Raw genomic sequence first — 17,058 nt, forward strand, 5'->3', positions numbered from 1 at the left:
CCATACTTTCTGTGCAAGAGGGGCTTGTACATCTGCACAACATGTCTTTTAAAGTTTGAACCTATCTTATTGCATTTTTGAGTTATAGCAGTTTTTACGTTTTTATTGCTCCAAAAGCCTTTTCAGCCCATGAACAGTTGTTTGTGAGTTTCGAAAAAAGTGCAAGAGCTATTCAAACCCTTTTTGCTGGGCAAGTAGGACATGTAAATCTACACAATATATAGTTTAAATTTTGAGTCTATCATATTAGGTTTTGGATTTATAGCTGTTTTTGTGTCTATTGCTTCAAAAGCATTTTCAGATAATTTGTGTGTTCTGAAGAAACTACAAGAGATATCTAAGCCATACTTTCTGTGCAAGAGGGGCTTGTACATCTGCACAACATGTCTTTTAAAGTTTGAACCTATCTTATTGCATTTTTGAGTTATAGCAGTTTTTAGGTTTTTATTGCTCCAAAAGCCTTTTCAGCCCATGAACAGTTGTTTGTGAGTTTCGAAAAAAGTGCAAGAGCTATTCAAACCCTTTTTGCTGGGCAAGTAGGACTTGTAAATCTACACAATATATAGTTTAAAGTTTGAGTCTATCATATTAGGTTTTGGATTTATAGCTGTTTTTGTGTCTATTGCTTCAAAAGCATTTTCAGATAATTTGTGTGTTCTGAAGAAACTACAAGAGATATCTAATCCATACTTTCTGTGCAAGAGGGGCTTGTACATCTGCACAACATGTCTTTTAAAGTTTGAACCTATCTTATTGCATTTTTGAGTTATAGCAGTTTTTAGGTTTTTATTGCTCCAAAAGCCTTTTCAGCCCATGAACAGTTGTTTGTGAGTTTCGAAAAAAGTGCAAGAGCTATTCAAACCCTTTTTGCTGGGCAAGTAGGACCTGTAAATCTACACAATATATAGTTTAAAGTTTGAGTCTATCATATTAGGTTTTGGATTTATAGCTGTTTTTGTGTCTATTGCTTCAAAAGCATTTTCAGATAATTTGTGTGTTCTGAAGAAACTACAAGAGATATCTAAGCCATACTTTCTGTGCAAGAGGGGCTTGTACATCTGCACAACATGTCTTTTAAAGTTTGAACCTATGTTATTGCATTTTTGAGTTATAGCAGTTTTTACGTTTTTATTGCTCCAAAAGCCTTTTCAGCCCATGAACAGTTGTTTGTGAGTTTTGAAAAAAGTGCAAGAGCTATTCAAACCCTTTTTGCTGGGCAAGTAGGACATGTAAATCTACACAATATATAGTTTAAATTTTGAGTCTATCATATTAGGTTTTGGATTTATAGCTGTTTTTGTGTCTATTGCTTCAAAAGCATTTTCAGATAATTTGTGTGTTCTGAAGAAACTACAAGAGATATCCAAGCCATACTTTCTGTGCATGAGGGGCTTGTACATCTGCACAACATGTCTTTTAAAGTTTGAACCTATCTTATTGCATTTTTGAGTTATAGCAGTTTTTACGTTTGTATTGCTCCAAAAGCCTTTTCAGCCCATGAACAGTTGTTTGTGAGCTTCGAAAAAAGTGCAAGATCTATTCGAACCCTTTTTGCTGGGCAAGTAGGACTTGTAAATCTACACAATATATAGTTTAAAGTTTGAGTCTATCATATTAGGTTTTGGATTTATAGCTGTTTTTGTGTCTATTGCTTCAAAAGCATTTTCAGATAATTTGTGTGTTCTGAAGAAACTACAAGAGATATCTAATCCATACTTTCTGTGCAAGAGGGGCTTGTACATCTGCACAACATGTCTTTTAAAGTTTGAACCTATCTTATTGCATTTTTGAGTTATAGCAGTTTTTAGGTTTTTATTGCTCCAAAAGCCTTTTCAGCCCATGAACAGTTGTTTGTGAGTTTCGAAAAAAGTGCAAGAGCTATTCAAACCCTTTTTGCTGGGCAAGTAGGACATGTAAATCTACACAATATATAGTTTAAATTTTGAGTCTATCATATTAGGTTTTGGATTTATAGCTGTTTTTGTGTCTATTGCTTCAAAAGCATTTTCAGATAATTTGTGTGTTCTGAAGAAACTACAAGAGATATCTAAGCCATACTTTCTGTGCAAGAGGGGCTTGTACATCTGCACAACATGTCTTTTAAAGTTTGAACCTATCTTATTGCATTTTTGAGTTATAGCAGTTTTTAGGTTTTTATTGCTCCAAAAGCCTTTTCAGCCCATGAACAGTTGTTTGTGAGTTTCGAAAAAAGTGCAAGAGCTATTCAAACCCTTTTTGCTGGGCAAGTAGGACCTGTAAATCTACACAATATATAGTTTAAAGTTTGAGTCTATCATATTAGGTTTTGGATTTATAGCTGTTTTTGTGTCTATTGCTTCAAAAGCATTTTCAGATAATTTGTGTGTTCTGAAGAAACTACAAGAGATATCTAAGCCATACTTTCTGTGCAAGAGGGGCTTGTACATCTGCACAACATGTCTTTTAAAGTTTGAACCTATCTTATTGCATTTTTGAGTTATAGCAGTTTTTAGGTTTTTATTGCTCCAAAAGCCTTTTCAGCCCATGAACAGTTGTTTGTGAGTTTCGAAAAAAGTGCAAGAGCTATTCAAACCCTTTTTGCTGGGCAAGTAGGACATGTAAATCTACACAATATATAGTTTAAATTTTGAGTCTATCATATTAGGTTTTGGATTTATAGCTGTTTTTGTGTCTATTGCTTCAAAAGCATTTTAAGATAATTTGTGTGTTCTGAAGAAACTACAAGAGATATCTAAGCCATACTTTCTGTGCAAGAGGGGCTTGTACATCTGCACAACATGTCTTTTAAAGTTTGAACCTATCTTATTGCATTTTTGAGTTATAGCAGTTTTTAGGTTTTTATTGCTCCAAAAGCCTTTTCAGCCCATGAACAGTTGTTTGTGAGTTTCGAAAAAAGTGCAAGAGCTATTCAAACCCTTTTTGCTGGGCAAGTAGGACCTGTAAATCTACACAATATATAGTTTAAAGTTTGAGTCTATCATATTAGGTTTTGGATTTATAGCTGTTTTTGTGTCTATTGCTTCAAAAGCATTTTCAGATAATTTGTGTGTTCTGAAGAAACTACAAGAGATATCTAAGCCATACTTTCTGTGCAAGAGGGGCTTGTACATCTGCACAACATGTCTTTTAAAGTTTGAACCTATCTTATTGCATTTTTGAGTTATAGCAGTTTTTACGTTTTTATTGCTCCAAAAGCCTTTTCAGCCCATGAACAGTTGCTTGTGAGTTTTGAAAAAAGTGCAATAGCTATTCAAACCCTTTTTGCTGGGCAAGTAGGACATGTAAATCTACACAATATATAGTTTAAATTTTGAGTCTATCATATTAGGTTTTGGATTTATAGCTGTTTTTGTGTCTATTGCTTCAAAAGCATTTTCAGATAATTTGTGTGTTCTGAAGAAACTACAAGAGATATCCAAGCCATACTTTCTGTGCATGAGGGGCTTGTACATCTGCACAACATGTCTTTTAAAGTTTGAACCTATCTTATTGCATTTTTGAGTTATAGCAGTTTTTAGGTTTGTATTGCTCCAAAAGCCTTTTCAGCCCATGAACAGTTGTTTGTGAGCTTCGAAAAAAGTGCAAGATCTATTCGAACCCTTTTTGCTGGGCAAGTAGGACTTGTAAATCTACACAATATATAGTTTAAAGTTTGAGTCTATCATATTAGGTTTTGGATTTATAGCTGTTTTTGTGTCTATTGCTTCAAAAGCATTTTCAGATAATTTGTGTGTTCTGAAGAAACTACAAGAGATATCTAATCCATACTTTCTGTGCAAGAGGGGCTTGTACATCTGCACAACATGTCTTTTAAAGTTTGAACCTATCTTATTGCATTTTTGAGTTATAGCAGTTTTTAGGTTTTTATTGCTCCAAAAGCCTTTTCAGCCCATGAACAGTTGTTTGTGAGTTTCGAAAAAAGTGCAAGAGCTATTCGAACCCTTTTTGGTGGGCAAGTAGGACCTGTAAATCTACACAATATATAGTTTAAAGTTTGAGTCTATCATATTAGGTTTTGGATTTATAGCTGTTTTTGTGTCTATTGCTTCAAAAGCATTTTCAGATAATTTGTGTGTTCTGAAGAAACTACAAGAGATATCTAAGCCATACTTTCTGTGCAAGAGGGGCTTGTACATCTGCACAACATGTCTTTTAAAGTTTGAACCTATCTTATTGCATTTTTGAGTTATAGCAGTTTTTAGGTTTTTATTGCTCCAAAAGCCTTTTCAGCCCATGAACAGTTGTTTGTAAGTTTCGAAAAAAGTGCAAGAGCTATTCAAACCCTTTTTGCTGGGCAAGTAGGACATGTAAATCTACACAATATATAGTTTAAATTTTGAGTCTATCATATTAGGTTTTGGATTTATAGCTGTTTTTGTGTCTATTGCTTCAAAAGCATTTTCAGATAATTTGTGTGTTCTGAAGAAACTACAAGAGATATCTAAGCCATACTTTCTGTGCAAGAGGGGCTTGTACATCTGCACAACATGTCTTTTAAAGTTTGAACCTATCTTATTGCATTTTTGAGTTATAGCAGTTTTTAGGTTTTTATTGCTCCAAAAGCCTTTTCAGCCCATGAACAGTTGTTTGTGAGTTTCGAAAAAAGTGCAAGAGCTATTCAAACCCTTTTTGCTGGGCAAGTAGGACCTGTAAATCTACACAATATATAGTTTAAAGTTTGAGTCTATCATATTAGGTTTTGGATTTATAGCTGTTTTTGTGTCTATTGCTTCAAAAGCATTTTCAGATAATTTGTGTGTTCTGAAGAAACTACAAGAGATATCTAAGCCATACTTTCTGTGCAAGAGGGGCTTGTACATCTGCACAACATGTCTTTTAAAGTTTGAACCTATCTTATTGCATCTTTGAGTTATAGCAGTTTTTACGTTTTTATTGCTCCAAAAGCCTTTTCAGCCCATGAACAGTTGTTTGTGAGTTTCGGAAAAAGTGCAAGATCTATTCGAACCCTTTTTGCTGGGCAAGTAGGACTTGTAAATCAACACAATATATAGTTTAAAGTTTGAGTCTATCATATTAGGTTTTGGATTTATAGCTGTTTTTGTGTCTATTGCTTCAAAAGCATTTTCAGATAATTTGTGTGTTCTGAAGAAACTACAAGAGATATCTAAGCCATACTTTCTGTGCAAGAGGGGCTTGTACATCTGCACAACATGTCTTTTAAAGTTTGAACTTATCTTATTGCATTTTTGAGTTATAGCAGTTTTTACGTTTTTATTGCCCCAAAAGCCTTTTCAGCCCATGAACAGTTGTTTGTGAGTTTCGAAAAAAGTGCAAGATCTATTCGAACCCTTTTTGCTGGGCAAGTAGGACTTGTAAATCTACACAATATATAGTTTAAAGTTTGAGTCTATCATATTAGGTTTTGGATTTATAGCTGTTTTTGTGTCTATTGCTTCAAAAGCATTTTCAGATAATTTGTGTGTTCTGAAGAAACTACAAGAGATATCTAAGCCATACTTTCTGTGCAAGAGGGACTTGTACATCTGCACAACATGTCTTTTAAAGTTTGAACCTATCTTATTGCATTTTTGAGTTATAGCAGTTTTTACGTTTTTATTGCTCCAAAAGCCTTTTCAGCCCATGAACAGTTGTTTGTGAGTTTCGAAAAAAGTGCAAGAGCTATTCGAACCCTTTTTGCTGGGCAAGTAGGACTTGTTAAATCTACACAATATATAGTTTAAAGTTTGAGTCTATCATATTAGGTTTTGGATTTATAGCTGTTTTTGTGTCTATTGCTTCAAAAGCATTTTCAGATAATTTGTGTGTTCTGAAGAAACTACAAGAGATATCTAAGCCATACTTTCTGTGCAAGAGGGGCTTGTACATCTGTACAACATGTCTTTTAAAGTTTGAACCTATCTTATTGCATTTTTGAGTTATAGCAGTTTTTAGGTTTTTATTGCTCCAAAAGCCTTTTCAGCCCATGAACAACAGTTGTTTGTGAGTTTCGAAAAAAGTGCAAGAGCTATTCGAACCCTTTTTGCTGGGCAAGTAGGACCTGTAAATCTACACAATATATAGTTTAAATTTTGAGTCTATCATATTAGGTTTTGGATTTATAGCTGTTTTTGTGTCCATTGCTTCAAAAGCATTTTCAGATAATTTGTGTGTTCTGAAGAAACTACAAGAGATATCTAAGCCATACTTTCTGTGCAAGAGGGGCTTGTACATCTGCACAACATGTCTTTTAAAGTTTGAACCTATCTTATTGCATTTTTGAGTTATAGCAGTTTTTAGGTTTTTGTTGCTCCAAAAGCCTTTTCAGCCCATGAACAGTTGTTTGTGAGTTTCAAAAAAAGTGCAAGAGCTATTCAAACCCTTTTTGCTGGGCAAGTAGGACCTGTAAATCTACACAATATATAGTTTAAATTTTGAGTCTATCATATTAGGTTTTGGATTTATAGCTGCTTTTGTGTCTATTGCTTCAAAAGCATTTTCAGATAATATGTGTGTTCTGAAGAAACTACAAGAGATATCTAAGCCATACTTTCTGTGCAAGAGGGGCTTGTACATCTGCACAACATGTCTTTTAAAGTTTGAACCTATCTTATTGCATTTTTGAGTTATAGCAGTTTTTAGGTTTTTATTGCTCCAAAAGCCTTTTCAGCCCATGAACAGTTGTTTGTGAGTTTCAAAAAAAGTGCAAGAGCTATTCAAACCCTTTTTGCTGGGCAAGTAGGACCTGTAAATCTACACAATATATAGTTTAAAGTTTGAGTCTATCATATTAGGTTTTGGATTTATAGCTGTTTTTGTGTCTATTGCTTCAAAAGCATTTTCAGATAATTTGTGTGTTCTGAAGAAACTACAAGAGATATCTAAGCCATACTTTCTGTGCAAGAGGGGCTTGTACATCTGCACAACATGTCTTTTAAAGTTTGAACCTATCTTATTGCATCTTTGAGTTATAGCAGTTTTTACGTTTTTATTGCTCCAAAAGCCTTTTCAGCCCATGAACAGTTGTTTGTGAGTTTCGGAAAAAGTGCAAGATCTATTCGAACCCTTTTTGCTGGGCAAGTAGGACTTGTAAATCAACACAATATATAGTTTAAAGTTTGAGTCTATCATATTAGGTTTTGGATTTATAGCTGTTTTTGTGTCTATTGCTTCAAAAGCATTTTCAGATAATTTGTGTGTTCTGAAGAAACTACAAGAGATATCTAAGCCATACTTTCTGTGCAAGAGGGGCTTGTACATCTGCACAACATGTCTTTTAAAGTTTGAACTTATCTTATTGCATTTTTGAGTTATAGCAGTTTTTACGTTTTTATTGCTCCAAAAGCCTTTTCAGCCCATGAACAGTTGTTTGTGAGTTTCGAAAAAAGTGCAAGATCTATTCGAACCCTTTTTGCTGGGCAAGTAGGACTTGTAAATCTACACAATATATAGTTTAAAGTTTGAGTCTATCATATTAGGTTTTGGATTTATAGCTGTTTTTGTGTCTATTGCTTCAAAAGCATTTTCAGATAATTTGTGTGTTCTGAAGAAACTACAAGAGATATCTAAGCCATACTTTCTGTGCAAGAGGGACTTGTACATCTGCACAACATGTCTTTTAAAGTTTGAACCTATCTTATTGCATTTTTGAGTTATAGCAGTTTTTACGTTTTTATTGCTCCAAAAGCCTTTTCAGCCCATGAACAGTTGTTTGTGAGTTTCGAAAAAAGTGCAAGAGCTATTCGAACCCTTTTTGCTGGGCAAGTAGGACTTGTTAAATCTACACAATATATAGTTTAAAGTTTGAGTCTATCATATTAGGTTTTGGATTTATAGCTGTTTTTGTGTCTATTGCTTCAAAAGCATTTTCAGATAATTTGTGTGTTCTGAAGAAACTACAAGAGATATCTAAGCCATACTTTCTGTGCAAGAGGGGCTTGTACATCTGTACAACATGTCTTTTAAAGTTTGAACCTATCTTATTGCATTTTTGAGTTATAGCAGTTTTTAGGTTTTTATTGCTCCAAAAGCCTTTTCAGCCCATGAACAACAGTTGTTTGTGAGTTTCGAAAAAAGTGCAAGAGCTATTCGAACCCTTTTTGCTGGGCAAGTAGGACCTGTAAATCTACACAATATATAGTTTAAATTTTGAGTCTATCATATTAGGTTTTGGATTTATAGCTGTTTTTGTGTCCATTGCTTCAAAAGCATTTTCAGATAATTTGTGTGTTCTGAAGAAACTACAAGAGATATCTAAGCCATACTTTCTGTGCAAGAGGGGCTTGTACATCTGCACAACATGTCTTTTAAAGTTTGAACCTATCTTATTGCATTTTTGAGTTATAGCAGTTTTTAGGTTTTTGTTGCTCCAAAAGCCTTTTCAGCCCATGAACAGTTGTTTGTGAGTTTCAAAAAAAGTGCAAGAGCTATTCAAACCCTTTTTGCTGGGCAAGTAGGACCTGTAAATCTACACAATATATAGTTTAAATTTTGAGTCTATCATATTAGGTTTTGGATTTATAGCTGCTTTTGTGTCTATTGCTTCAAAAGCATTTTCAGATAATATGTGTGTTCTGAAGAAACTACAAGAGATATCTAAGCCATACTTTCTGTGCAAGAGGGGCTTGTACATCTGCACAACATGTCTTTTAAAGTTTGAACCTATCTTATTGCATTTTTGAGTTATAGCAGTTTTTAGGTTTTTATTGCTCCAAAAGCCTTTGCAGCCCATGAACAGTTGTTTGTGAGTTTCGAAAAAAGTGCAAGAGCTATTCGAACCCTTTTTGGTGGGCAAGTAGGACCTGTAAATCTACACAATATATAGTTTAAAGTTTGAGTCTATCATATTAGGTTTTGGATTTATAGCTGTTTTTGTGTCTATTGCTTCAAAAGCATTTTCAGATAATTTGTGTGTTCTGAAGAAACTACAAGAGATATCTAAGCCATACTTTCTGTGCAAGAGGGGCTTGTACATCTGCACAACATGTCTTTTAAAGTTTGAACCTATCTTATTGCATTTTTGAGTTATAGCAGTTTTTAGGTTTTTATTGCTCCAAAAGCCTTTTCAGCCCATGAACAGTTGTTTGTGAGTTTCGAAAAAAGTGCAAGAGATATTCGAACCCTTTTTGGTGGGCAAGTAGGACCTGTAAATCTACACAATATATAGTTTAAAGTTTGAGTCTATCATATTAGGTTTTGGATTTATAGCTGTTTTTGTGTCTATTGCTTCAAAAGCATTTTCAGATAATTTGTGTGTTCTGAAGAAACTACAAGAGATATCTAAGCCATACTTTCTGTGCAAGAGGGGCTTGTACATCTGCACAACATGTCTTTTAAAGTTTGAACCTATCTTATTGCATTTTTGAGTTATAGCAGTTTTTAGGTTTTTATTGCTCCAAAAGCCTTTTCAGCCCATGAACAGTTGTTTGTGAGTTTCGAAAAAAGTGCAAGAGCTATTCAAACCCTTTTTGCTGGGCAAGTAGGACATGTAAATCTACACAATATATAGTTTAAATTTTGAGTCTATCATATTAGGTTTTGGATTTATAGCTGTCTTTGTGTCTATTGCTTCAAAAGCATTTTCAGATAATTTGTGTGTTCTGAAGAAACTACAAGAGATATCTAAGCCATACTTTCTGTGCAAGAGGGGCTTGTACATCTGCACAACATGTCTTTTAAAGTTTGAACCTATCTTATTGCATTTTTGAGTTATAGCAGTTTTTAGGTTTTTATTGCTCCAAAAGCCTTTTCAGCCCATGAACAGTTGTTTGTGAGTTTCGAAAAAAGTGCAAGATCTATTCGAACCCTTTTTGCTGGGCAAGTAGGACTTGTAAATCTACACAATATATAGTTTAAATTTTGAGTCTATCATATTAGGTTTTGGATTTATAGCTGTTTTTGTGTCTATTGCTTCAAAAGCATTTTCAGATAATTTGTGTGTTCTGAAGAAACTACAAGAGATATCTAAGCCATACTTTCTGTGCAAGAGGGGCTTGTACATCTGCACAACATGTCTTTTAAAGTTTGAACCTATCTTATTGCATTTTTGAGTTATAGCAGTTAATATAGCAATAAAAACCTAAAGGTTTTTATTGCTCCAAAAGCCTTTTCAGCCCATGAACAGTTGTTTTCGAAAAAAGTGCAAGAGCTATTCGAACCCTTTTTGCTGGGCAAGTAGGACCTGTAAATCTACACAATATATAGTTTAAATTTTGAGTCTATCATATTAGGTTTTGGATTTATAGCTGTTTTTGTGTCTATTGCTTCAAAAGCATTTTCAGATAATTTGTGTGTTCTGAAGAAACTACAAGAGATATCCAAGCCATACTTTCTGTGCATGAGGGGCTTGTACATCTGCACAACATGTCTTTTAAAGTTTGAACCTATCTTATTGCATTTTTGAGTTATAGCAGTTTTTAGGTTTTTATTGCTCCAAAAGCCTTTTCAGCCCATGAACAGTTGTTTGTGAGTTTCGAAAAAAGTGCAAGAGCTATTCGAACCCTTTTTGCTGGGCAAGTAGGACATGTAAATCTACACAATATATAGTTTAAATTTTGAGTCTATCATATTAGGTTTTGGATTTATAGCTGTTTTTGTGTCTATTGCTTCAAAAGCATTTTCAGATAATTTGTGTGTTCTGAAGAAACTACAAGAGATATCTAAGCCATACTTTCTGTGCAAGAGGGGCTTGTACATCTGCACAACATGTCTTTTAAAGTTTGAACCTATCTTATTGCATTTTTGAGTTATAGCAGTTTTTAGGTTTTTATTGCTCCAAAAGCCTTTTCAGCCCATGAACAGTTGTTTGTGAGTTTCGAAAAAAGTGCAAGAGCTATTCGAACCCTTTTTGGTGGGCAAGTAGGACCTGTAAATCTACACAATATATAGTTTAAATTTTGAGTCTATCATATTAGGTTTTGGATTTATAGCTGTTTTTGTGTCTATTGCTTCAAAAGCATTTTCAGATAATTTGTGTGTTCTGAAGAAACTACAAGAGATATCTAAGCCATACTTTCTGTGCAAGAGGGGCTTGTACATCTGCACAACATGTCTTTTAAAGTTTGAACCTATCTTATTGCATTTTTGAGTTATAGCAGTTTTTACCTTTTTTATTGCTCCAAAAGCCTTTTCAGCCCATGAACAGTTGTTTGTGAGTTTCGAAAAAAGTGCAAGAGCTATTCAAACCCTTTTTGCTGGGCAAGTAGGACATGTAAATCTACACAATATATAGTTTAAATTTTGAGTCTATCATATTAGGTTTTGGATTTATAGCTGTTTTTGTGTCTATTGCTTCAAAAGCATTTTCAGATAATTTGTGTGTTCTGAAGAAACTACAAGAGATATCTAAGCCATACTTTCTGTGCAAGAGGGGCTTGTACATCTGCACAACATGTCTTTTAAAGTTTGAACCTATCTTATTGCATTTTTGAGTTATAGCAGTTTTTAGGTTTTTATTGCTCCAAAAGCCTTTTCAGCCCATGAACAGTTGTTTGTGAGTTTCGAAAAAAGTGCAAGAGCTATTCAAACCCTTTTTGCTGGGCAAGTAGGACATGTAAATCTACACAATATATAGTTTAAATTTTGAGTCTATCATATTAGGTTTTGGATTTATAGCTGTTTTTGTGTCTATTGCTTCAAAAGCATTTTCAGATAATTTGTGTGTTCTGAAGAAACTACAAGAGATATCCAAGCCATACTTTCTGTGCATGAGGGGCTTGTACATCTGCACCACATGTCTTTTAAAGTTTGAACCTATCTTATTGCATTTTTGAGTTATAGCAGTTTTTACGTTTTTATTGCTCCAAAAGCCTTTTCAGCCCATGAACAGTTGTTTGTGAGTTTCGAAAAAAGTGCAAGAGCTATTCGAACCCTTTTTGGTGGGCAAGTAGGACCTGTAAATCTACACAATATATAGTTTAAATTTTGAGTCTATCATATTAGGTTTTGGATTTATAGCTGTTTTTGTGTCTATTGCTTCAAAAGCATTTTCAGATAATTTGTGTGTTCTGAAGAAACTACAAGAGATATCTAAGCCATACTTTCTGTGCAAGAGGGGCTTGTACATCTGCACAACATGTCTTTTAAAGTTTGAACCTATCTTATTGCATTTTTGAGTTATAGCAGTTTTTACCTTTTTTATTGCTCCAAAAGCCTTTTCAGCCCATGAACAGTTGTTTGTGAGTTTCGAAAAAAGTGCAAGAGCTATTCAAACCCTTTTTGCTGGGCAAGTAGGACATGTAAATCTACACAATATATAGTTTAAATTTTGAGTCTATCATATTAGGTTTTGGATTTATAGCTGTTTTTGTGTCTATTGCTTCAAAAGCATTTTCAGATAATTTGTGTGTTCTGAAGAAACTACAAGAGATATCTAAGCCATACTTTCTGTGCAAGAGGGGCTTGTACATCTGCACAACATGTCTTTTAAAGTTTGAACCTATCTTATTGCATTTTTGAGTTATAGCAGTTTTTAGGTTTTTATTGCTCCAAAAGCCTTTTCAGCCCATGAACAGTTGTTTGTGAGTTTCGAAAAAAGTGCAAGAGCTATTCAAACCCTTTTTGCTGGGCAAGTAGGACATGTAAATCTACACAATATATAGTTTAAATTTTGAGTCTATCATATTAGGTTTTGGATTTATAGCTGTTTTTGTGTCTATTGCTTCAAAAGCATTTTCAGATAATTTGTGTGTTCTGAAGAAACTACAAGAGATATCCAAGCCATACTTTCTGTGCATGAGGGGCTTGTACATCTGCACCACATGTCTTTTAAAGTTTGAACCTATCTTATTGCATTTTTGAGTTATAGCAGTTTTTACGTTTTTATTGCTCCAAAAGCCTTTTCAGCCCATGAACAGTTGTTTGTGAGTTTCGAAAAAAGTGCAAGAGCTATTCAAACCCTTTTTGCTGGGCAAGTAGGACCTGTAAATCTACACAATATATAGTTTAAATTTTGACTCTATCATATTAGGTTTTGGATTTATAGCTGCTTTTGTGTCTATTGCTTCAAAAGCATTTTCAGATAATTTGTGTGTTCTGAAGAAACTACAAGAGATATCTAAGCCATACTTTCTGTGCAAGAGGGGCTTGTACATCTGCACAACATGTCTTTTAAAGTTTGAACCTATCTTATTGCATTTTTGAGTTATAGCAGTTTTTAGGTTTGTATTGCTCCAAAAGCCTTTTCAGCCCATGAACAGTTGTTTGTGAGTTTCGAAAAAAGTGCAAGAGCTATTCGAACCCTTTTTGCTGGGCAAGTAGGACTTGTAAATCTACACAATATATAGTTTAAATTTTGAGTCTATCATATTAGGTTTTGGATTTATAGCTGTTTTTGTGTCTATTGCTTCAAAAGCATTTTCAGATAATTTGTGTGTTCTGAAGAAACTACAAGAGATATCCAAGCCATACTTTCTGTGCATGAGGGGCTTGTACACCTGCACCACATGTCTTTTAAAGTTTGAACCTATCTTATTGCATTTTTGAGTTATAACAGTTTTTACGTTTTTATTGCTCCAAAAGCCTTTTCAGCCCATGAACAGTTGTTTGTGAGTTTCGAAAAAAGTGCAAGAGCTATTCGAACCCTTTTTGCTGGGCAAGTAGGACCTGTAAATCTACACAATATATAGTTTAAATTTTGAGTCTATCATATTAGGTTTTGGATTTATAGCTGCTTTTGTGTCTATTGCTTCAAAAGCATTTTCAGATAATTTGTGTGTTCTGAAGAAACTACAAGAGATATCTAAGCCATACTTTCTGTGCAAGAGGGGCTTGTACATATGCACAACATGTCTTTTAAAGTTTGAACCAATCTTATTGCATTTTTGAGTTATAGCAGTTTTTACGTTTTTATTGCTCCAAAAGCCTTTTCAGCCCATGAACAGTTGTTTGTGAGTTTCGGAAAAAGTGCAAGATCTATTCGAACCCTTTTTGCTGGGCAAGTAGGACTTGTAAATCTACACAATATATAGTTTAAAGTTTGAGTCTATCATATTAGGTTTTGGATTTATAGCTGTTTTTGTGTCTATTGCTTCAAAAGCATTTTCAGATAATTTGTGTGTTCTGAAGAAACTACAAGAGATATCCAAGCCATACTTTCTGTGCATGAGGGGCTTGTACATCTGCACAACATGTCTTTTAAAGTTTGAACCTATCTTATTGCATTTTTGAGTTATAGCAGTTTTTAGGTTTGTATTGCTCCAAAAGCCTTTTCAGCCCATGAACAGTTGTTTGTGAGCTTCGAAAAAAGTGCAAGATCTATTCGAACCCTTTTTGCTGGGCAAGTAGGACTTGTAAATCTACACAATATATAGTTTAAAGTTTGAGTCTATCATATTAGGTTTTGGATTTATAGCTGTTTTTGTGTCTATTGCTTCAAAAGCATTTTCAGATAATTTGTGTGTTCTGAAGAAACTACAAGAGATATCTAATCCATACTTTCTGTGCAAGAGGGGCTTGTACATCTGCACAACATGTCTTTTAAAGTTTGAACCTATCTTATTGCATTTTTGAGTTATAGCAGTTTTTAGGTTTTTATTGCTCCAAAAGCCTTTTCAGCCCATGAACAGTTGTTTGTGAGTTTCGAAAAAAGTGCAAGAGCTATTCAAACCCTTTTTGCTGGGCAAGTAGGACATGTAAATCTACACAATATATAGTTTAAATTTTGAGTCTATCATATTAGGTTTTGGATTTATAGCTGCTTTTGTGTCTATTGCTTCAAAAGCATTTTCAGATAATATGTGTGTTCTGAAGAAACTACAAGAGATATCTAAGCCATACTTTCTGTGCAAGAGGGGCTTGTACATCTGCACAACATGTCTTTTAAAGTTTGAACCTATCTTATTGCATTTTTGAGTTATAGCAGTTTTTAGGTTTTTATTGCTCCAAAAGCCTTTTCAGCCCATGAACAGTTGTTTGTGAGTTTCGAAAAAAGTGCAAGAGCTATTCGAACCCTTTTTGGTGGGCAAGTAGGACCTGTAAATCTACACAATATATAGTTTAAAGTTTGAGTCTATCATATTAGGTTTTGGATTTATAGCTGTTTTTGTGTCTATTGCTTCAAAAGCATTTTCAGATAATTTGTGTGTTCTGAAGAAACTACAAGAGATATCTAAGCCATACTTTCTGTGCAAGAGGGGCTTGTACATCTGCACAACATGTCTTTTAAAGTTTGAACCTATCTTATTGCATTTTTGAGTTATAGCAGTTTTTAGGTTTTTATTGCTCCAAAAGCCTTTTCAGCCCATGAACAGTTGTTTGTGAGTTTCGAAAAAAGTGCAAGAGCTATTCGAACCCTTTTTGGTGGGCAAGTAGGACCTGTAAATCTACACAATATATAGTTTAAAGTTTGAGTCTATCATATTAGGTTTTGGATTTATAGCTGTTTTTGTGTCTATTGCTTCAAAAGCATTTTCAGATAATTTGTGTGTTCTGAAGAAACTACAAGAGATATCTAAGCCATACTTTCTGTGCAAGAGGGGCTTGTACATCTGCACAACATGTCTTTTAAAGTTTGAACCTATCTTATTGCATTTTTGAGTTATAGCAGTTTTTAGGTTTTTATTGCTCCAAAAGCCTTTTCAGCCCATGAACAGTTGTTTGTGAGTTTCGAAAAAAGTGCAAGAGCTATTCAAACCCTTTTTGCTGGGCAAGTAGGACATGTAAATCTACACAATATATAGTTTAAATTTTGAGTCTATCATATTAGGTTTTGGATTTATAGCTGTTTTTGTGTCTATTGCTTCAAAAGCATTTTCAGATAATTTGTGTGTTCTGAAGAAACTACAAGAGATATCTAAGCCATACTTTCTGTGCAAGAGGGGCTTGTACATCTGCACAACATGTCTTTTAAAGTTTGAACCTATCTTATTGCATTTTTGAGTTATAGCAGTTTTTAGGTTTTTATTGCTCCAAAAGCCTTTTCAGCCCATGAACAGTTGTTTGTGAGTTTCGAAAAAAGTGCAAGATCTATTCGAACCCTTTTTGCTGGGCAAGTAGGACTTGTAAATCTACACAATATATAGTTTAAATTTTGAGTCTATCATATTAGGTTTTGGATTTATAGCTGTTTTTGTGTCTATTGCTTCAAAAGCATTTTCAGATAATTTGTGTGTTCTGAAGAAACTACAAGAGATATCTAAGCCATACTTTCTGTGCAAGAGGGGCTTGTACATCTGCACAACATGTCTTTTAAAGTTTGAACCTATCTTATTGCATTTTTGAGTTATAGCAGTTTTTACCTTTTTTATTGCTCCAAAAGCCTTTTCAGCCCATGAACAGTTGTTTGTTAGTTTCGAAAAAAGTGCAAGAGCTATTCAAACCCTTTTTGCTGGGCAAGTAGGACATGTAAATCTACACAATATATAGTTTAAATTTTGAGTCTATCATATTAGGTTTTGGATTTATAGCTGTTTTTGTGTCTATTGCTTCAAAAGCATTTTCAGATAATTTGTGTGTTCTGAAGAAACTACAAGAGATATCTAAGCCATACTTTCTGTGCAAGAGGGGCTTGTACATCTGCACAACATGTCTTTTAAAGTTTGAACCTATCTTATTGCATTTTTGAGTTATAGCAGTTTTTAGGTTTTTATTGCTCCAAAAGCCTTTTCAGCCCATGAACAGTTGTTTGTGAGTTTCGAAAAAAGTGCAAGAGCTATTCGAACCCTTTTTGCTGGGCAAGTAGGACATGTAAATCTACACAATATATAGTTTAAATTTTGAGTCTATCATATTAGGTTTTGGATTTATAGCTGTTTTTGTGTCTATTGCTTCAAAAGCATTTTCAGATAATTTGTGTGTTCTGAAGAAACTACAAGAGATATCTAAGCCATACTTTCTGTGCAAGAGGGGCTTGTACATCTGCACAACATGTCTTTTAAAGTTTGAACCTATCTTATTGCATTTTTGAGTTATAGCAGTTTTTACCTTTTTTATTGCTCCAAAAGCCTTTTCAGCCCATGAACAGTTGTTTGTGAGTTTCGAAAAAAGTGCAAGAGCTATTCAAACCCTTTTTGCTGGGCAAGTAGGACATGTAAATCTACACAATATATAGTTTAAATTTTGAGTCTATCATATTAGGTTTTGGATTTATAGCTGTTTTTGTGT

Source organism: Eucyclogobius newberryi, unplaced genomic scaffold, assembly GCF_026437365.1.
Source record: "Eucyclogobius newberryi isolate DKJ021-1_F unplaced genomic scaffold, fEucNew1.0.hap1 SCAF_1, whole genome shotgun sequence".
In the NCBI taxonomy this organism is placed as follows: Eukaryota; Metazoa; Chordata; class Actinopteri; order Gobiiformes; family Gobiidae; genus Eucyclogobius; species Eucyclogobius newberryi.